The following is a 22,680-nucleotide window of genomic DNA, read 5'->3' on the forward strand; positions in this document are numbered from 1 at the left end:
CAATCACAGGACAGTGGGAAAGCTCTCGTTGGCTGGTCAATCACAACAAAGTCCGCGTTCTGGGGATGTGATTTTGGTCTGAAACAGTGCGGCTGACGGGAGCGTCAGTGAGGAGATATTTCGATCGGCTCGTTTGCAGCGACTAGGAGGTTTTTGTAGTTCTGTAGTTAACATCGAATCTGTTATGTCTCCAGAGCCTGAGCCTGACCAGTGTGCTGTGGACTTCCCTGTTGTGTTCGCCTCTTGTGTGGTGACCCGTGCCATGAGTTGGGCCAAAGAGGGGGGACCATCAGAGGGGTTAAGTACAGGTGGTATTCGCTTTGATTTGCCGGTATTACCACCAACACTCTCCCGTGTGACGCTGGCCTGGAAGATGGCCAGTAAAAACTTGACAAAGGCCCAACACCGAATGAAAAAACGGTATGACGGTCGTGCTGTTGAAAGAGAGTTTAGCCCCGGTGACCAAGTTTTAGCTTTATTGCCCATGCCTGGTTCATTGTTCTGTGCTAAATTCTCTGGTCCTTATGCCGTTGTATGTCAAGTGTCTGAGTGTTACTACCTGCTAGCAACTACAGATCGGAAATGGTCTACAAAGGTGTGTCATATAAATCTTCTTAAGCCTTACTATTCCCCTGATCCATCCCTAGATGGCTCATAAAGTCATGAGCTTTGGGTTGAGGAATGCACCCGCAACTTTCCAGCGACTTATGAACAGGGTTGTGTCCAGCCTGGAGGGTGTACGGTGTATTTAGACAATGCCGTGGTAGTCTCAGATACTTGGGAAGAACATTTGGTCCGTATACAAGCATTTTTTGAACGGTTGGTAGAGGCTAAACTTGCAGTGAATTTGACTAAGTGCAAATTTGCTCGCGCTACAGTAACTTTCTTGGGCAAGGTAGTCGGTCAGGGTCAGGTTCGTCCAGTGCGGGCAAAGGTCCTGGCCATACCAATTTCCACCAGCTCTACTTGTTATCATAGTACCTGGTACCAGGTACTATTTTTAGTACCTGTGTGGCGACACGAGGTATGGGGGAATGCCTTTTTAAGGCAGCATCGATAAATTTAATTGTTGCCAGACAACGCCACCCTGGGAATTTCACCCAGGGATTTCTTATAAGTGAACTCACCCCAAATAAAGGGAGGCACTGAGGTTCGTTATGCAACGAGACAGAGACGGCAGTTCAATAATACAAAAACACTTTTATTTACACAAATTTCTATTTTAAAAGTAATATAAAAGAATTACTCACGTAAGGGGACATATAAGGGAAACCAATCAGTGCTGAGACCTACAGCGAAAAACCGTATCCAAAAGAAAAGGGATCCCAGGAACACCACACGTGAAGCAAATAAAAGTAAACAAAACAAAGAAGCTACAAAGTGCTAACACAACAAAAAGGGGACACCGTGACCAGGACACCAATCCACCACCGTAGGCTCAGCACCTGAATGGGGGCGACCAGAAAGCAACAAATTAGAAAATAACAAATAATGAAACAAAACAATAACTAATAACAAAAGAGAAATCAAAGAATTAATTGTACAGGAATTATAATAATTAAACCCAATGACAAATAAACAAAATTCTATATAAAAGCAACTGGAAAGCAACCCATAATAACCCAAAACTAACAGAATAATTGTAATTATGGGTTACAGCAAAACAAATTACAAACGAAAGTAAAGAAATTACCACAAAAGAACAAAATCAAATATATGTTATATTCCCACACTGTCCTCTCATGCAAGTACACACACACACACACACACACACACACACAGTTAAGATGAGGCTGCGCCAACAATCGAAGATGCGTTACCAAGCGACCGCTTCGCCCTGCGAGCAACGGGTGAAGCATGTACACTATCACCAGCCGAATAAACGGACAAGGCGATCAGAAACTGGGTGGAGCAGTGAGTGTCCGGCGTAAGGCGAAACAATAAGTCCCGCAAACACACAGTTCCAATGCGGCACAGCAATCAGTCCAAATAATCTCTTCAACTGAGGGAAAGAAGTGGAAACAGAGTAGAAGCAAAGCAGCAGCGGTTCTAGGAGCGGATTAGTCGGCGCTGCGCCGTTACGGTCAGTCGTCCTACGATGAAGTGAACAAACAATGAGAAACTTATGAATGGCTGGAGGAGGAAGCTAAGACCACTGCACTACATACCGATCAGGCGATCCCGGCCAACACAGCGTGGGACGGAGGAATCACGCTCCCCGAGAGCGACCAGCGGCGGACAGTGAGCGGCACACAGCGCGGCACACAGCGCGCAGCCAGCAGCAACACCCAGGTGGACCTTTATAAAACAATAACATTAGCACTGGATGGGCGACATACGTGAGAAGTGCAGCCGGCAGCCCACCTGTAACCACACGAACGCGGAAATGGAGGAAGCACAGGAGTGACGCGACCCAGCCTCCAGCAAGCAAGGGGCTGACAGGTGCTTTACGCCCGCCTTTATGTGGCAGTCTCCCACGGTGATTGGGTGGAACTGCAGCACACCTGACAGTTACCAGGACAATGAACTACGTATTGCCACACCTGCTCAGGCGAGGTCCAAAAGCGGGCTGAGTAGGTACTATGTGATGATTGGTCAGACTGCCGGCCACTGACTGGCCAGAGTGCCGTCACAGGAAGAGACGTCCCACACACAAATCAAGCCGAACAGCGCCAAACTGTAGATCACTTAAAACTACCTAACAATCCTAAAACCGTGGGTTAATCTCCAACAACTACCAGGGAAATCTCTATATTTAACTGAGGAGTCTGGCGTACTTAGGGACAGCAACGTTGATCGCGAGCGGCATCACAGACTCTGCTGCTGTCGTCTGTGGAGTAGGAGTAAATGCTGCGTTTGTGTGTGTATCTGCGTCATTACCTCGTTTATGAAACCCTAAAGTTTCAGAACAAACAGTTGAGCCACTGTTGAGAAAATAGTTTTTTTTTGTTTTCCTGGGCTCTGCGAAGCGGATCGGCACTTCGTATGTTGATGATGTCATCAGTATACCTCACCACTCCACTCACCACCGTAGCGCCTCCTGGTACGGGCTCTAGTCCGGGAACATCCGGTTGCGTACATTCAACCACAGAAGAAGAACTACTCTCGTTGTAGCTGCTGAGATGCAGAGCATCCACCGTCCCAGAGGGGGAGCTGTGTATCTGAGAGCTGGCCTACCAATTACGTCACTTCCAGGTACCTGGCCAATCACAGGACAGTGGGAAAGCTCTCGTTGACTGGCCAATCACAACAAAGTCCACATTCTGGGGGTGTGATTTTGGTCTGAAACAGTGCGGCTGACGAGAGCGTCAGTGAGGAGATATTTCGATCGGCTCGTTTGCAGCGACTAGGAGGATTTTATCCATGAAAACAAGTTAATATATGTAAGTAGACCTCCATAACTAACATATATGTGCGAAACGAGCATTCGATGTCACCTTTAAATCTCACAGGATTTTGACCTGTTCACTCTTGAGGAGATCCTGGCGTGCAACATTTTCTTCCCCCCTGCTTGATTTAGGACATTGTGTGCTGAACTATTCTTGGGTAAGTGTTTTGTTTTATTTGTTTTATCACATACACATAACTGTATAGCAGTCATGATAACATGTGTTACACCCTTACTGGCTCAGTGTTTTAGAGTTGCTACCATAGAAGTTGTGGCGTTACCTAGCTAACTGTTAGCATCTTTAAAGGGGACATATTATACCCTATTTCCCCAATTAAAATAGTTACCTGGTGTCCTAATGAACATGTCTGTGACATGCTTTGGTCAAAATACCATAAGGATGAAGCACCATAGTAGTTCAATAACCCTGCTAAACCCGCTCCTTTCAGAACGCTCTGTTTTGTGCGTGGTCCCTTTAAATGCAAATGAGACACAGGCAAACTGTAAATCAGTTAAAAAGACTTAGGGACAGCACCGCTGATCGCCACCACTGATCGCCAGCGGCGCGTGGCGAGCTGCATAAACTGCCGCTGTATGTGACTGTATCAGACTGAGTCTGTGCTCCAGAGCTGGCGATCAGCGGTGCTGTCCCTAAGTCTTTTTAACTGATTTACAGTTTGGCAGTGTTCAGCTTGATCCTTGTGTTGGAGGTCTCCGGAGCACAGACTCAGTCTGATACAGTCACATACAGCGGCAGTTTAGTCTGTGCTCCGGTCATGGAGGACGTACTGAACAAATATTTTTAATTAGGACGTGTCAGAGTGGTCAGTTATGAGCTCTATGTGACCTTTTCTTAAAAATGTGTTTGTACGTCGGTGAAATACGGTCGCTGACTAAATACGGCGACCGCTGGCCGCAGTCTGATGCAAAATGGTGCGAATACACAAACACATGTTTGCTGACTTTATCCGGCACATAAGCTTCATATATAAAATCCTCTGAGGCTGAAAGTTTGTGTAAAACACTGCTCCACTGTGCAGCCACGAACAGCACACTTGACATAATACCGCTCTTCCTCCCTCGCCTGCACTCTCGCATTTTATAGGGACAAGTTGGAGCTAAGGTGGAGCTAAGGTGGAGCTCTCAAAGTAAACTTACTGGTGGGGTGGTAACATTCGTGGTGGAATGCGTATGCTGCCATCATAAGTGCAGGGAATTCAACATCATGTGTTTTATCGCCTATACTTACACTAAGGGGAACCACGAAAATGGACTGAGTATTCTTTTTCCACACTTTGGAGACTGGTAGGGCCTCCAGAGTCCCAAATATAAGTATTAAAATGGTTAAAAAGTTGATTTTGCATAATATATCCCCTTTATCTTAAGAAGGAGGGAAGGCAGGGCTGTTTGAATGAAATGAATTGATGTGAGTACCTGTAGTATTTGGAAATAGGTAATGACAGACTTTTAGGCGGAAAGTTTCATTTTAAAGTTACCTGACAGCTAGTTGGACAAAACTAAAGTGTGTGTGTGTGCATGCGCTGTTTCTCTCTCTCCCTCTGTGTGTGTTTGTGTGTGTACATGCTGTTTCTCTCCTTTCTCTCTTTGTGTTTTCTCTCTTGCCCTCCCTGAGTTGTGTGCATTTGTGCGCTCTCTTTCAGTGTCCACCAGTGTTTTCTGTGTGTTGTATCTCTCTCTCTCTCTCTCTCTCCATTTGTGTCTCTCTCCCCTCCCTCTTGCTTTCACTGCTACGAACAGAGCATCATGTCTGATATTTAATCAATCACCCACCACTTCGATCTGTGTCAGTTGTTTTTTTTTCTTTTTTATTTCTCTGGAAAGATTTACTAACATGTTTAAAACATCATAATGCCTTTTTTGTTCCAAATGTGTACTTCACAGGAGAGAAACTGTGTCTAAAGTTTAAAGAAATTAATTTAAATATACTTTTTGTGTTTATTCTCCATTCAAAATTGTGTGGTTAATTTGTTAATTGCTTTTTAATTGATTGACTATACTATAATACTATAAATATATGTTAAAGGTTCAACATAGGAGGCAGTTACCACATATAAACCATTCATAATATCAGTGTCAACATTTAGGTCATGTATTTATGCAACAATAGATAGGGGCAGTTGTCGCTATCCATGTCCATACAAAGGTTGCCCATGTACGTTTACCACAGGAAGCAAACTCCTCAATCACACATATAAAAGTCACGCTAAACAGAACACTCAAGAGTCAGTAGTTCCAGCTTGTACATTCCAGTGTCATGTGTGCTTGTGCAGAGAACTAGCAACAGAAAGAGATTTTTTTCAGCACATAAATAAACATCTTAGGGACAGTGAAACTGTCCCATGTGGGTTTTTAGGATGCACATTTAAGACCAATATTTACAGTATATTCAATACCCACAAAAATAGGAAGCATAACCAATATTCATTAAAAGGTTTTAGAGCTGATGTTATCACTGCAAGCAGTCAGTTGCATCAGACAGACATTTCTGCAGATAGACCAGCAGGGTCTGTGGATACAGATGCTAAAGAATAACACTTGCGAAATGTTATTGAAGATAAAATCGCTAGCATCTTATTGAAGTTGGAAAACATTGTCCATGTGCTAAGGGCAGCAGTTGATGAAGTCTTCTCTGAACTTCACTACATATTCACTACAGCATCTTTGCCTATCACAAAAGTGATTATTTTGGATGTGTTTCACAGTCACAAACTACAAGTTGATGAGTCCTTAGTCAATGAGTTTTCCAATGTGCTATGCAATTCTAACTTATTGGCCATAGCTATTGCAAAGGATGGTCCTCTTGCCACTGCGTACAGACGCACACAGTATTATACCTCTCATTTTGGTGTTATAGAGCCAGTGGAGTATATACTTGATTCCCACAGAAGTAGGACATTTCAATATATTCCTCTATTACAGTCATTACAACACTTATTCTCTCATAAAGGTGTCCTTGAACATTTTGAAACTCCAAGGATCAAAAAGCAGCCACTTGCTTCTCTTCAGTATTCTTACATAAGAGATGGTGAGTACTATAGACAACATTTGTATCAGTCCGGTGAAAGTTTGACAATAGCAATTCAACTTTATGTTGATGATTTTGAGGTGTGTAATCCTCTAGGGACATCTTGCAAGAAGCACAAACTCACATGTGTCTACTTGGTTTTGGGTAATTCACCACCAGGTTCACATTCAAAGCTCACCTCGATCTACTTAGCTGTTCTTTGCAAATCTGATGATGTCAAGGCATATGGCTATGAGAAAGTGCTAGAACCGCTCCTACAAAACTTTATCATATTGGAAAAACATGGAATCTTTATTTCACAGCTTGGTCAGTTTGTCAAAGGTTCTGTCCAGTGTGTAATAGCTGATAATCTTGCAGCGCATGGAATTGGTGGATTTGTTGAGAGTTTATCTAGTAGGTCAACTTGCAGGTTTTGTACTGGAGATAAATCAGAATTTCAGACTAAGGATGTCAATTCCATGACTCTCATGTACAGTTTGCTCAAGAGAATTCTACTATTTGCACAGATGTAAAAGAAAACAGTGTGTTTTCACAAAGTACCTCACTCATTTTGATGTTTGCACTGGTTATCCCCCTGATATTCTCCATGACCTCTTTAAAGGTCAAACTTGCATGCTGTATCAGTTTATTGATCTCCAAAAAAGTATTGACCCTTGATTTTCTTAACAGATTGATCCAGACATTTCCATACAAGTGGGGAGACAAAACCAATTGCCCCCAAGCCATCCCACGATCTTTCAGATCTTGCAACACGATACGTGGTAATTCGCATGAAAATTGGACCCTGCTAAGATTGCTTCCCTTGTTAATTGGACAAATTGTGCCTGAAGATGAGCCTGCATGGCAGGTGATTTTAGATCTTAAGGACATAGTTGAGTTGAATGTGGCTCCTGTTCACACAGATGAGACAGTTGCATATCTTGAGGCGAAGATCTTTGAACACAGACAGTGGTATCTTGATGTCTTTCCACATACTAAGCTACTACCCAAGCATCAATATTTGGAACATTATCCGCACATGATCCTTGCTTTGAACCATTAATTAATTGCACTATTGACAATGAGATTTGAAGCTAAACATAGCTTCTTCAAGCAGGTTGCCCGGCATACAAACTGCTTCAAAAATATATCTGGTCACTTGCTGTGAAACACCAGTTCATGATTGCAAATCACATCTATTCAGCTACTCTCAAGAGATCATGCTTGGAGGTCACAGATACCTCATTAATGCCTGTTGACATTCTCAATGAAGGGGTAGTGTCTGCACTTAGGCAAAGATACCCAGATGTGACTGAGGTACATGTGGCAAAAAGGGCATCTTACAGTGGTATACATTACAGTGAAGGAATGCTTATAGCTCATGGATCTGTAGATGGACTACCTAGATTTCGCAAGATCATTTAGCTGTGCATCATAAAGGAAGAATTATGCTTTCTTGTGAAAGATGCATGTGCTTGGTATAGGGAACATTATCGTGGGTTTGAGTTATCTGAATCACATACTGGAGAAGTTGCCCTCATTGAGCTTGGTGACCTACAGGATCCATAATTCATGAACCTTACCTCAGTGTCTGAAATTCAAAACAAAAGCACTCTGAAGGTAATATACTTAGCCCCCCCACGGCCCTATGTCACTTTATATCCAGTTGACTAATTTGATGAGAATGCAGGTGCTAGTTCCTCAGAGTCTCACACCCCAGCTTCATCTTTAGCCTCATCCTGCAGTGACAATACTCTACACACTTCAACCCCTCATTCAAGTCCTGAAAGGCAGCCCGCCCGAAATTCACTTACAAGGCTGAATTTGAGCTACTGCTAAAAGATACAGAGTTTGAGGCAAATGGCTCATACTTCAACCCTGGACCAAGTCATCCTAGATGTTCTTGCACAAGAAATGATGAGGTACATAAAATATCCAAAAGACTATCAGTGCGAAGAGGTAGCAGCATCTTTGACAAGGGCTCATCCTTGTTTGGGGCAGCTTGGATCTAAGACAGGATTTTAGGGATGGAAACAATCCCTCAAGTATAAAATGCAGAACTATCGAACAAAACTTGGGCGACTTGGACATCCTGAAACTGTATGAACTCCTTGAAGCACAAAAGGGAAGGCCAAGGCAAAGCTGTAGCCAACATTAAGAAACCAAGAAAGGCTGAAGTTAACTATGTTCCTCTGCACGCGAAAGGTGAAACTTCAGAAAGCTTGGAAAAAGAGAGAATTGCCTTGTTATCAGAAGTTAAGAAGCGGGACAATGAAGTGGTGATTAAAGAAAAAATGCAGAAAACTCCCTCAGACGACTAGAGATTGTGGAGCAGAGACCCATGATCAAGGAATTCAAAAACAGATGGCCCGCCCTGTTTCAGGAGAGTGAAGTAAGTCAATTTGTAATAGGTTTTATTGCTCTTGGTACTGCATATTTTCCCCTAAATGGACATTATTAGGACAAGAAGCAAATACTTTTTCATTTGTTTAATATTTTTCAGCTGAATGCAGAGTTCCTGCGGATCACTACCAAACCTTTACAAACAAAGTTCATGTCCCAATTTGACCTCCTCTCCAATAAGCTGATGAAGAGTTTGGAAACCAAAGGAGGAGTGAAGGGACAAAGATCAAGGCTGTCTTTGCCAGCAATGATTTGGTCAGTACAAATGCATGTATTATTCTGTCAATCTTGTCTATGTTACAACTTTGTATAGCAGAGGTCATTAACAGGCGGACCGCGGTCCAAGTCAAAACCCAGACGCTGTCCTATACGGACCTGGACCTACAGTGAATAAATTATTCAAGTATTTTAAATGTTGACGGAGTGCTTCTATTTTGACCAGTGCAGCTTCTCTAAACTTTACGATACTGGTTGAGTGAATCATGAAATCCACTGTTCAATTGTATTTCGAGTTAAGCCATCCCAAGCCAATCAAATCTGTGCATCCCACTAAATATTGCGACCCTGAATACGGACAGATGAAGGCAGTGAGGAGCGAGTGACAGACAGGGCATCAGTGAGTGTTATAGCGAGAGAAGACGAAGAGAAAAGAGCGATACAGCGAGAGAAGACAGAGACGAGTGAGCGAGAGTGAGAGAAAACTAATTACCAGGTGTGCTCTCTAAGAAGAGAAAAGTGGAGAGCGAAAATTAGAGCATTCAACCCAGAATGGACAGACTCATTCTTCCCCCTGGAAGCACAAAAACAGTCTGTCTCATATGCTCGGAGACCATGGCACTTATAAAAAGTGGCAACGTGACACGCAACTATGAGACCAAACACAAAGTTTTTGACCAAACACACCCACTCAAATCTGATCTTAGGTTACTATAATAATGATACATATGTTCAGTGTTACATAATTGTATAAAAGTGACAATAAATATTGTTGAAATGCTTTTGAATTGTTCTTTCCATATTTGATCTGACAGTCAGTTGTTGAATACATGCAGACTACTAGGCTACTTATATGTATATGTCACTATGTCATTATGATGTTCCAGACCTTTGCTTGAGGAAATTTTAGTGGACCTAATAGAATTTTAGTTCAATATCCATGATGTATAGTATAATTCATAAATCCACAATTCAATTTGAAGTGTGTCACATTAAAAAACACTGTTAAAATAAACAAAAAACATATTTTCATACAACATGATGCAATATTTTCGGTAACATCTTCTCACTCCACTACCATCACAAGCACAATTGACTAAATTCTATCTTTATTTGTTGCTCCTGCTCCAGGAAGCTATCAACGCAAAGAGGGAATGCATCCTTAGAGGTCTTGCCACCTACCTAAATGAGGACCCTGACTCATTCTTCAAGGAATATCTGGTAAGTTTATTACAGTGTTTCCAAGTTAGCCTCAAAAATGTGTTTGTACAGATTTCAATGAGGAGTTGTCATTTTATCCTAATAGAATTAAATGTAACCAATCCTTGATCTTAATCAATTAATCGATTATTAATCAATCACCTTAATTAATCGACAACTATTTTGATAAACGATTAATCGGTTTGAAGCTTTTTTCAAGATTAAAACAAGATTTAAGCTTCTTAAATGTGAGTATTTTCTTAATTTCTTTGCCCTGGATAACAAGAAATCATTAAAGGTTAATCATTTTGGTTTGCGGACAAAACACGACATTTGAGAACATCATCATTTCCAGGTTTGACGATGTTTTCTGATATTTTGTGGACCAAACGATTCATCAAGTCATCAAGAAAATAATCGACAGGTAATGAAAATAATCATTAGTTGCAGCTCTAGACTTTTGTGCCAATATTCTGTCGGGGAGTCTGTAACAAAAGTTGTATCTCCCGTGGTTAAAATAGCACATGCTAAAGCTCTAATGCACACTAATGTGAAATACCCCATCGCAGACCTGCTAACCTTGAAAAAGATGTTTGAGTAGCAACTTACTGGTTGATTTATTGTCAATGTTATTGTTCTTACATATGGAGTTGGTGCACATGCTTACTAATCACTTCCCCACTCACTTCTGTCAGATATTAAACATACAAATAGACAATGAAGAAAACAAGAACTCTTTTGATCTTTTAATAATTGAAATTCCCACAATGAGCAAAGACTAGGCACTAGGCAGTGGAGCGAAAAAAACTCCCTTATAACAGGAAGAAATCTCTGACAGAACCAAACTCAAAGATGTGCAGCCATCTGCCTCGACCGGTTGGGGCGAAAGTAAAACTGGGGGACAGAGGAGAGGTGGGGTAAAGTTGTATCAAGTTATAATTTTAGAAAGGACACTTCTGAGTCAGTGATGACATGTTTAAAGAACTACAATGTTATTTATACAAGCAGCAGCAGAGATTGTTGATAACAACTTTAATTATATATTATTATAATAATAATAATAATAATAATAATGGTGATGATATGAATGATAATTATAATAATAGCCTCGAAACTGGATCCGGACCTGCAAGAGGCGGACACACATACAGAGAGAGAGAGAGAAGACAGGAAGGAAAGACACAAACTAGGGAGAGAAAGAACAAAGTTAATGACATTGTTTGTTTTGTTCACCTGGATAAAATGCAGCAGTACAATGACAGCTCAGAAGTGGCCTCATTGCAGACACCAATGTAGCACAGGGGGGAGAGACCTTTGCAATCGCCTGCACATGATTCACTGTAAAAGCAGAAAGCATCTCAAAATTTGGCAGAGTCCAACTATATAAATAATCTTCAACTGTTGACATGAACTGAAATGTGTGCTCAGCTTTCTCATCAGGCAGAGTAAAAAACAAACCTTCTGGTGTACAGTGGATAGAGGCATGCAGCTTGCAAAGCAAATCTCTCCCCATCAGACCAATCTTAGCATATTACCTACACTTTTAGAAACTCGCCCGAGCAGGTACTAATAGCTAAACAATATTTTGTTTAACTATTAGTCCTTAATCGGCAACAATTAAGGACTAGTTAAGGACTAATATGTCCTTTCGGCAACGAAAGAACATATTCAGAATTATATCACTTTGTTTTCTGACCCCAAACTGCGCACGCATTCTCGCTAGCCTTGGAATGTTTGTATACAATGAAAGGGTCTATAATAGGATCTTTTGTGGGATTTTTAGAAATTAGTATTGTGGCTGCTTGCATGTTCACTGATTTTTCTGATCTTGTTTACTCCCCTATGTCTCCGTATTTATGTTGGTTGAAGGCTGAATGTGAGTTATCAGCAGCTGCAGGACCTGGAGTAGGAGGAGGTGGTGCTGGGAGTGCAGGATATGGAGATACGGGAGGGACTGCCTGCTGAGGGCCGGACGCCTGCATTCCTCCCACCCATCCCTGTAGCATGAAGCCCGCTCCTCCCACCCAAACTAGTGGTGGTGAGCGGATGATCAGGAGCTGGTGTTGACTGGAGGAGTGAGGGGAGGGAGAAAGCGAGTTTTTTGGAATAACGAGTGAATTAACAACATATCAAAGTAGTTTGAAGGAGTGTGGGAGCAGGAGGAGTTGGATTGAGTGGTTGGGTGGATATCGGCCGATGACCTGTAAGGTTCAGTGTACGATATCTCAAACTCTTTCTGTCAGAAATGGCGGAGGCGATAGTGGCAGCGATCGAGAAAATTCAAGTCGCGCAAATGACGTGTTTGAGGCGATTGAGCATGACTACTCTGAGAATGGCTCAGAGATAGGCAGCTGGGCAGGAATGGAATTTGGTGAAGGGAGAGAGGGGGAAAATGAGGGAGAGTGGAGAGGATATAAAGGTATGAACCAATGCAGCCAAGCAAAAGGGAAGAAGAGATTAAGAAGGGACGGTGATGAGCATAATCAGAGTGAAGAAGGGGGCTTGAGCAAACACAAACGGTGAGACAGGAGAAGTGTATTGCTATAATAAGGTATGATGAAAAGGGACAGGAAAAAATTAAGAAAATAAATCCATTCACGATGACAACAAATCCGGCTAGTAAAATAGGAGAAATACAATATGCAAAGGTACTAAGTGATGGGAATCTGTTGGTGAGGTGAACAGTGAAGAACAAATTGATTTGCATTAAGTTTAAAAGAGATAGGAAACAACAAGGTGGTCAGCACCAGAAGGGTGGGAACACAAAATGGAGGGTGCAAAGGAGTAATAACGGGAGTGCCTATGAATGTAAGAATGGAGGAGTTAAAGAAAAGCATCAAAGGTGGAAAAGTAAAGGAAGCGCAAAGGCTAAAGACGACAAGAGATGGAGTGAAAAAAGATAGTGAAACAGTGATGATTGAGTTTGAAGGCGAGAATGTGCCCAAGAGAGTGTTCCTGGGGTTTGTGAGTTTCCCAGTGAGAGCATATGTGCCAAAACCATTAAGATGTTTTAATTGTCAAAGGTTTGGACATATAGCCAAGAACTGCAAAGAGAAGAGGAGGTGTGCAAGATGTGGGGGTGACTATGAGTATGGGAAGTGCGGACAAGGGGTGCAGCCTAAATGCTGTAGCTGTGCGGGAGCTCATAGTGTAGTATATGGTGGGTGTGAGATTATAAGGGAAACGAATATCCAAAAAATAAGAGTTGAGAGAAGAATCACCGATGCAGAAGCTGTGAGTGTATCAAGAACACAGAATCAAGATAGACATGAGCAAAGAGCTGTGGAAACGCAAGAAACACAACAAAAGGCAGATGACAGGACGTATGTGAAGAAAAGAGACTTAGTGACGTTCATAACATGAGTGATCAATAGTACAGCCGAAGTGAAATCAAAAAGTGTAATGCGAGGAGCTTGCTGGTGAATGGACAGAAGTTTAAGCAATTTATCAAGGCAATGGCAATAAGACCAGATATAGTATGTGTTCAAGAAACATGGCTAAAACCAAGGTTAGACTTTGTGGTACATGGGTATACAGTGATAAGGAGCGACAGAAATGATGGTGGGGGGGTGGGTGTGCCACATTCATTAAGCAAGGTATTCCATATAGGATGCTGGAAAAGGGGGAGGATCAGGAGTATATAGTGGTGGAAGTGTGGGAGAAAAAGGAGAAGGTGGTTATAATTAATTATTATAATCCATGTAACAGGTTGGAGCTGGATCTGTCAGGCACAAGCAAGGGTGAACTCACAAAGCAGAATCCAGACAAGGCAACAGTTCAGGGTCTTTATTCGGTCAGGCGTTGGTACACAGAGATCAGTCCAAAACAGGCAAAAGAGAAGTCAAAAATCAATCACGGTCTAGGCACAGTCACAAGGGAATCAGAAGTTAACGCTGGAACATCTCGCACAAGGGCAAAGACAATCTGGCACTGAAGGAGGGGAAGACAGAGACTAAATACTCAGAGGAAGGTCACTGGTGGACAACCACACTCTATGGCCACTCTGGTAGGATGAGGCAGGAAGCCGGTGCCAGTCCGCCGCTTTCTTGTAGTGGGCCAAGTTCCTTAAGAGGGCCTGTCGAGCTAGGGTCCATATCTGGTGACACCGACGGACCAGATCCAGTGCAGAGGGGACACTGGCCTCCCTTTCCAGTGAAGGGAACAGAGGAGGCTGGTAGCCTGGAATGGAGACATGCCAGATGAGGAACAAGGTAAGGTGTTATGTGCATACTCCACCCAGATCACATGCTTGCTTGCTCCAGGATGAGGGGTTCTGAGAAGCGATGCACCGCAACCCAGTCTCCAGTTCACACTCTCTGTCTGTCCATTGGTCTGAGGATAGACTGACGGTGGCCCCGAGTAGGTTGCAAAAAGCCTTCCAGAACCTTGCCACAAACTGTGTCCCCAGGTCAGACAGGATATCCCTGGGGAAACCATGAAGACGGAAAACATGGTGCAAAACCACCTCTGCTGTCTCCTTGGCAGAGGGGAGATTAGGCAGTGGAATAAAATGAACCATCTTAGAGAATCAATCAACAACTGTAAGAATGGTGGTATTACCTTCAGAAGGGGGCAAGCCAGTAACAAAGTCAAGGGAGATGTCTGACCAGGGGCGATAAGGCACGGGTAGCGGGCACAGAAGGCCAAAGGTGGTCTTGTTCCTAGAGCATACTGGACAGGCAGATACATACTCAGTTACCTCCTTCCTGAGAGATGGCCACCAAAATCATTGTCGGATGACAAAGATAGTTCTCTGAATCCCTGAATGTCAGGAGAGGAGTGATGAATGCGCCCAGTGGATGACCTGAGAACGGAGAACAGGAGGAACAAACAAGACGGTTGGGGGGAACCCCATTCGGAATCCGACATCTCTTATTGGCCTCCTTGACCTTATTCTCAATCTCTCAGGTAACAGTGCCAACAAAACGTGAAGGATGCAGAATGGAAGAAACAGCCTTAGGCTCAGATTCAGGAGAAAAAAGTCTTGAGAGGGTATCAGGTTTAAGGTTCTTGGAACCTGGACGATAGGAGAGGGTGAAGTTAAACCTATTGAAAAATAGTGTCCATCTTGCCTGCCTGGCGTTCAGTCTCTTGGCCGTTCTCAAATACTCCAAATTTTTATGGTCTGTCCACACCAAGAATGGCTGCTCAGCCCCCTCCAACCAGTGTCTCCACTGCTCCAGTGCCACTCTTATGGCCAGAAGCTTACAGTCGCCAACATCATAATTCCCTTCTGCAGGTGAGAGTTTCTTGGAAAGAAAAGCACATGGATGTAGTTTACTGTCTTTGACTGACCTTTGAGATAAAACGGCCCCGATTCCAATGTCGGAGGCATCAACCTCTACCACAAACTGGAGGGATGGGTCTGGTAGGACGAGGACAGGTGCAGTGGTGAAACTCCTCTTCAGCTTCTGGAAGGCTGTCTCGGCCTGTGGGTTCCAGCAAAACTGACACTTGGAGGAGGTTAGAGAATACAGAGGAGAAGCAATAGAGCTGAAGTTTCTAATAAACGTTCTATAAAAGTTAGCAAACCCCAGAAAATGTTGAACCTCCTTCCGACTGGAAGGAGTTGGCCAATGAGCCACAACATTGACTTTCACCGGATCCATCTTCACTTCCCCCTCAGACACAATGAACCCTAAAAAGGAAACTTTAGCAACATGAAACTCACATTTTTCTGCTTTCACATATAACTGATTCTTCAGGAGTCCCTACAGAGCCGGCCAGACATGGTGAACATGAGTCTCCTCATCCGGGGAGAAGATGAGGATGTCGTCCAGGTATACAAATACAAACGAGTTCAGTAAAACAGAAAAAAAACAGCTGGAAAACAGCTGTGGCATTAGTTAATCCAAAAGGCATAACCAGGTATTCATAATGTCCACTAGGAGTATTAAAGGCAGTCTTCCACTCGTCCCCCTCCCTTATTCTGACTAGATGATAAGCATTGCGGAGGTCCAGTTTAGTGAATACTTTAGCACCTTTTAACAGTTCAAAGCCAGAAGAAATCAAAGGGAGGGGTTACCTGTTCTTGATGGTTATGTTGTTGAGGCCTATGTAGTCGATGCAAGGCCTGAGGGTCTTATCCTTCTTGCCCACGAAGAAAAACCCTGCACCAGCTGGCAATGAGGATGGGCGGATGATTCTTCTTGCCAATGAGGAGTCGATGTAGTCCTTCATTGCCTGCCTGAAAGGGAATAGAGGCGCCCCTTTGGAGGAGAGGTGGCAACAGATCGATGGCGCAATCATATGGGCGGTGAGGTGGTAAGGAAGTGGCCTTTGACTTATTAAAAATGTCTTTAAGATTCATGTAGAAGGTGGGAACTTTAGTGAGGTCAGGGAAATCCGTCTCTGATGGGGGAGGAACGGAGTTCGCAGGGACTTGAGAAACAGGGGCTTTGACTACTCCTGGAAAACAGCGATGCTTGCAGTCTGCTCCCCAAGCTGTGACCTTGCCTGTGGACCAGTTAATGTGGGGATTGTGGAGTACGAGCCAAGGATGGCCCAGAATCAGGGGGTGTTGGGGAGCCATGGTACAAATGAAAACTTAGAGTCTAAACCGCTCTGGCCTGGACAGGTGGATGTGAGGAGTGGTGGGTACCACCACCGGAGGTGGGGGCTCGGGAGATGTGACTGGAGAATTGCTGACGCTGATATCACTGGAGGTGGGCAACATCTGCAGCTTCTGCACCTGCTCCACTAAAAAGCTCATCTGTGACCCAAAAGCTGACATAAGACTCTCCTGATGAGTGGACCGCTCTCTCACCTCATACCTGAGATGAGCTACTGTAAATGCTCCTCTTGTTGAAGAATCCTCTGTCCTTGGGCTTGAAGAGCAGCACGGAGCTTATCTGGCTATGCGGAGTGCATAGTGTGGCCAGATTGTACTGTTAGGCACAAGCAAGGGTGAACTCACAAAGCAGAATCCAGACAAGGCAACAGTTCAGGGTCTTTATTCGGTCAGGCATCGGTACACAGAGATCAGTCCAAAACAGGCAACAGTATCCAAAACGGCAGGCAAAAGAGAAGTCAAAAATCAATCACGGTCTAGGCACAGTCACAAGGGAATTAGAAGTTAATGCAGGAAAATCTCACACAAGGGCCAAGACAATCCGGCACTGAAGGAGGGGAAGACAGAGACTAAATACTCTTTGTCAAATGAGAAACAAGTGCAACACATTAGGGCGGGGCCAGTAATCACACAGGAGGGAAACTTGACAGGAAGTGGATCTGAAATGAGACAATGCATGAGTACCAAAATAAAACATGAACCAATGAATGAATAGAAAAACAAATAACATAACTTAAATGTCAGAACGGGACATGACAGGATCAATTACTGGCAATACCAGGGCAAAACAGTCAAAAAATAATATGGTGTGCAGATTACAATGCCCATAGCTCAGTGTGGGGGGGCATGCAAACTAATTCAAATGGGAAAGCAGTTGAAGAGTTGATGGATGAAAGGAACTTGGTATCTATTAATGATGGGAGACGAACAAGGGTGAACACAGCTACAGGTAATAAGTCAGCATTAGATGTAACACTAGTGTCAAGTGCCATTGCGGGCGTCTGTGCGGATTTGACTGTAGGTAGTGACCACTACCCAGTGACATGTTCGGTAGGAGAGAGAATGGAAGTAAGTGGTCAAATAGTGGGTATACGCTAAGGCGAAATGGGATCTGTTTTAGGTGTTGAGTGACGAAGAACTGACAAGAGTGGATGTTTCAGGAGATATAGAGGAGATGAATGAGAACATAGCCTCAGGAATTTTAAGGTCAGCAGAGGGAGCCACATAATAATGAGTAAGAGCAACATAAATAGGAAACTGGTACCGTGGTGGACAGAAGATTTGTCGTCAAGCTGTTAAAAATAGAAACAGAGAATTTAAACAACTCAAAAGAACCCATAGCGTGCAGCAGCTAATCCAATATAAGAAGGCACAGACAGTAGTGAAAAGAACAATACGCCAGGCCAAAAGGGCAAGCTGGAGAGAGAATTTTGTGAAAAAATAGGAAGAACACCTGTAGGAGAAGTAAGGAGAATGATAAAAAAGATGGGGGAGATGGAAAGATATGGGATTATCCAGTCATGACGTGTGGGGAGGAGACTGCAATTTCTAACAGGGATAAGGCAGACATGATGGCAAAGTCATTTGCAAGAGTACATGGCATTGAAAATCTATCAGAAGAGGGGAGGAGGAGGAGGAGAGAGAAAACAATGAATCAGTATCCAGGTATGCTAGACAGGAGGGAAGAAATGGGGGAAGCAATTGACAAACCATTTACTATGGCAGAAATGACGAGGGCAATAAATAAATCAAGACCAACCTCCCCAGGGAAAGATAAGATATGCAATATAATGCTAAAACAGTAGAGAATGGGACCCCTCAAAGGAGTGTGATTAGCCCTTTACTCTTTACAGTAATGATTAATGATGTGTTGTCAAAAGTACCAAAGGAGATAGGTAGGTCACACTTTGAGGATGATGGAGCCTTGTGGAAAAGAGGAAGGAATGTGGCATATGTTGTGGGCAAAGTACAAGGGGCTATTGATGAGGTGGTGGAGTGGGGCTATGATTGGGGATGCCGGTTCTCAGTGGAAAAAGCCCAGTATTTTAGCAGGAAACGAAGAGAGAAAGAATGAAACTGAAAATGTATGGGAATGAGCTGAAAAGAGTTGGAACATTTACATTTTTGGGTGTAGTGTTTGACTCACAGTTAACATGGGCATGGGCATATTGATAGTATAGAAGAGACATGCAAAAAAGTGATAAATGTGTTGCGATGTTTGACAGGTAGGAGTTGGGGAGCTCGTTGCTCGGCACTGAAAAGAGTGTATGTGGCTTTAATAAGATCAGTGTTTGATTATGGCCGGATTTGCTTATTTGTCAGCTGCTAGCTGGATGTGATTTAGGCACAGGCGCTGAGAGTCTGCAGTGGGGCTGTTAAGACAACGCCAATACCTGCATTACAGGTAGAGATGGGAGAGGTGCTTCTGGGGCTGAGAAGGAAGCAGTTGATGGGAAATTACTGGGCAAATTTGGGGAACATCGAATATGTTGGGGGTCTACATGGTGGAGATGCTGGCAGTGTTGGTAGCTCTAAGATGGGTGGAAGAGGCCAGACACAACAGGGTACTGAAATATTGCAGTCAGTTACTAGAGTAATGAACAGAGGAGGTCAGGTTGGATTTATGTGGGTACCAGCGCATGTAGGAGTGAGGGGGAATGAGAGGGCAGATAAATTGGCAAAGAGGGCGTTAAGAAAAGAAAGAGTGGAAATGGAAGTGAGTGTTAGTAAGGCTGAGGTTAAGAGTGTCATCTGAGGGAAAATCAACCAAATGTGGCAAGAGAGGTGGGATAGAGAGGGTAGAGGGAGGCATTTCTATCAAATACAGAACAGTGTTAGGGTCAATAGGGTAGGTATGGGACACAGGAGAGAGGAGGTTTTGATATTGAAGTTGAGGCTAGGGCACTGTGCACTGAATTAAATCACTTAAACTGGTAGGGAAACATCAGACAGTACTGTGTGAGAGTTTTTGACTCCTTATTGTAATTCTGTGGTGGTGAGATTTGGTGCATTAGGTAAGTTGGGTACCCTACATTTTACATCACGTAGGTCATAATTTCTGTTAAACACACTAGGTTTATTGGTTGGTGCCACACATGTATTTTTTGGTAAAGACTCTTTGTAGATAATTAAGTTTGGCCTTTGTGTTTGATTTTGTGTGTTGTATGTTAAGAGTAGTCAGACCTTGTTTTGTTCTTTTAATTTCAATTATTTGGCACCACCACTTCTGCCCATTTCTCCCACCATTTTCTGTTTCACAAACCTTTGTTGAACATTTTTTTGATAACTTGTTAAAAATAAAGCTTTGATTTAATTCCACTCCACGTTGACCTGCCTATCTTTTGGCTGTTGTAGTGTTGCTTCCCTGATACTTTTAGATAGGGGATGTAACAAGGAAGTAGGATAGAAATTGGAAAATATATAGGGTAAGGGTATGTGTGTGCGAGTGTATGGTGTGATGTTGGCATATTTTCTGGCTCACACTCCAGAGTAGAAGGGGGCGGTAATGCCCCTATAGATGGATGCCAATCGCCGTAAAACAAAAAGAATTAGAAGAAGAAGTAGACGTCAGTACGTTATGAACGAGTGTACATGCTACAGCTCCTGAACTGTTTTCACATTTCCTACAGGAAATAAATGTGTTACTCCGACAGTGAGCGCCGTTTCATTCTTAAAACACATACATACCCTACACTCAAAAAAAAGATGTTTTGGATTTACTTAACAATGTTTTGTCAAGTGGTTCCACAAAACTTCATTAAGTAGATGATAATAAACCAGATTTCATACAATGTACTCAATAGAATTAAGTATGTTGTAAAAAAGTTAAATAAGTGAGTTGAACTTAATTGGGTTACTTTCTTTTTACACATGAAGCCTATGTTAAACTTATGTGATATGGTTAAGTTAAGTGAATGGACTGGATATACATTAAAGCAATACAGGGTTATTGAGTAAAGGCAACTTAATGCGTCAAGTTAGACCTAATTGAGTTTAGTTTGTTCAATTTAAATGTTAAAAATAGAAAAAAGGCCTTCAACAGAGAGGAAAAACATTAGTTGTTTCAAAACAGCATTTTATTTAGTGTTGATAACCATTCAAAAAGCTAGTTATACAACACTTGAACACGTAAAAATGCTTCACATGTATGAAAATTACATGTATAATGAACAACATGTCTTGTTATAAGCTTCCTCACACAACATCCTTGCAAAGTACAGCATGTACAGTAAAAACATAGCTCTAAATCCCAGAGTCAGAAAATGTAAAAAAAAAAATTCAATATCAAAAATAAATCAATTTAAACTGGTTTTAACACTTTGGTGCCACAAGAAACTTTTTTGCATTTTCAATCAACTTATACCTTAGAGATAAAAGTCAGAGTAATGACGGTCAAAACTACAGCTCAAGTCAACAGGATAAATGTGAACCGGGTCCCTGAACAGGACAAGAAGGTTAAAGTGCACCCTTATGCACTGTAACATTACATTATAAAGTTATAAAGCCACGAGAATTGTATTATTTTTTAATAAGCAGCAGTAACAAATAAAGTAACAAACAGGGAGTGAAAATTACAGCTCAATTAAACATAACAAAATTATGAACTGTCACTGAACAGCCTCCAGGCTTCATGCATTCATTCCAGCAGTTTGTTTTTGAGTACCTGGATTTTGTTTGAAAGCCTGTGTATCAAGTTCCATCAGGTTCTTTTGAATGAATTCAAACATGTACCTGAGATCAGTTGGATAGCTCAAAGTTTAGGTTGTAGATGATCCCCAACAGTAAGGCACAAGCAGTGGCGACATCTTTGAGTTCATGAAGCACCTGCACACCTTCGACTATGATGCCAACATCTTCTGGCAGTTCATCAACGTCTGCACCTGGATGTTTAATCACATAGATGCCAATGAAAGTTTGATCCAAATCTATCTGGGTTTCAACTCTAAAAACAGACAAAAAGACAAGATAATTTAATAAAAACTCTCCCACTGAAACACATGTTCACGTCATGAACATATACAGACCCTATCAAGGGAAAAAAAATACTGACATTGGATAGGTTTATCAAAGTGCACAAATTATATATTCAGCGATATTTGTAGGCAATGAAAGTAAATGGAGGCAAAACTCAACACCTCTCCTTCACAGAAGCATTGAATCTTGGCGAGTCAATTACAAAATTTTACTCATTGAAGAGAACATATTTAGCACTCTATTCATTGTTGAATGAAAATAGCACGTTAAAACAACAGATGACTTACTCCATACTCCTTCACTGGCTTTTCAGGGTCTTCATTGAGATAGACAGCTACTGCTTGGAGGCTACAAGCTCTCCTTGTTTAGATGGATTCATTCTGCAAAACACAACAGGAAATATACTACATAAATAAGTCACTGACATTTAGAAGATGGATGAATTCCAGAAAATGATCCCTGACACAGATATCAATTGGTCAGCTAGCCTTCATGCAGGTGACAGGTCACTCACAAATGCATAAAAGGCCAATTGGCAACAAGGGCAGAGCAAATAAGTGTGAAAGGCAGCAGTTGGCTACCGAGTGTGAATTGTGTTACCGTAAGGGTGTGGGGTCAGATTTATTTTGCAGGTATGCATTAGCATGCAAGTAATTTTACACAAACCTGGTCAATGACAGCCATAATGTTTTTGATTTTGCGTCCTGCTGCTCCTCCTTTCTGACGGAGCACTCTAGACAACTTCTCAGAGTAGCGGTCGAGCTGCGACATAAACTTTGGGATGGTCGTAATGCGGGTGAACTCAGCACTAACCTAGGTACATGTTTCAACAAGACAAAAACAAATCAAGTACAGAAGAAGGTTAACACCAAATATCTTAAAAAAGTGAAAGTCAATGTGAAG

The 22,680-nt window shown here is 42.5% G+C and overlaps 2 long non-coding RNA genes across 3 annotated transcripts; both read right to left on the reverse strand.

The window, feature by feature from the left end:
• Positions 1–1,180: 1,180 nt before the first annotated feature.
• On the reverse strand, positions 1,181–2,536 carry LOC131458426 (uncharacterized). Of its 2 annotated transcripts, none has more exons than XR_009240089.1 (2): positions 2,169–2,536; positions 1,181–1,445 (listed from the first exon to the last, which is right to left on the reverse strand). It is a non-coding gene; the product is annotated as an uncharacterized LOC131458426 (long non-coding RNA). The 2 variants fall into 2 exon arrangements; XR_009240090.1 differs by having other exon boundaries at positions 1,181–2,093.
• An 18,325-nt stretch (positions 2,537–20,861) lies between these two features.
• Positions 20,862–22,589, reverse strand: LOC131458425 (uncharacterized). The gene is made up of 3 exons (XR_009240088.1): positions 22,444–22,589; positions 22,065–22,157; positions 20,862–21,683 (listed from the first exon to the last, which is right to left on the reverse strand). It is a non-coding gene; the product is annotated as an uncharacterized LOC131458425 (long non-coding RNA).
• Between the last annotated feature and the right edge of the window lie 91 nt (positions 22,590–22,680).

This window comes from Solea solea, chromosome 4, assembly GCF_958295425.1.
Source record: "Solea solea chromosome 4, fSolSol10.1, whole genome shotgun sequence".
In the NCBI taxonomy this organism is placed as follows: Eukaryota; Metazoa; Chordata; class Actinopteri; order Pleuronectiformes; family Soleidae; genus Solea; species Solea solea.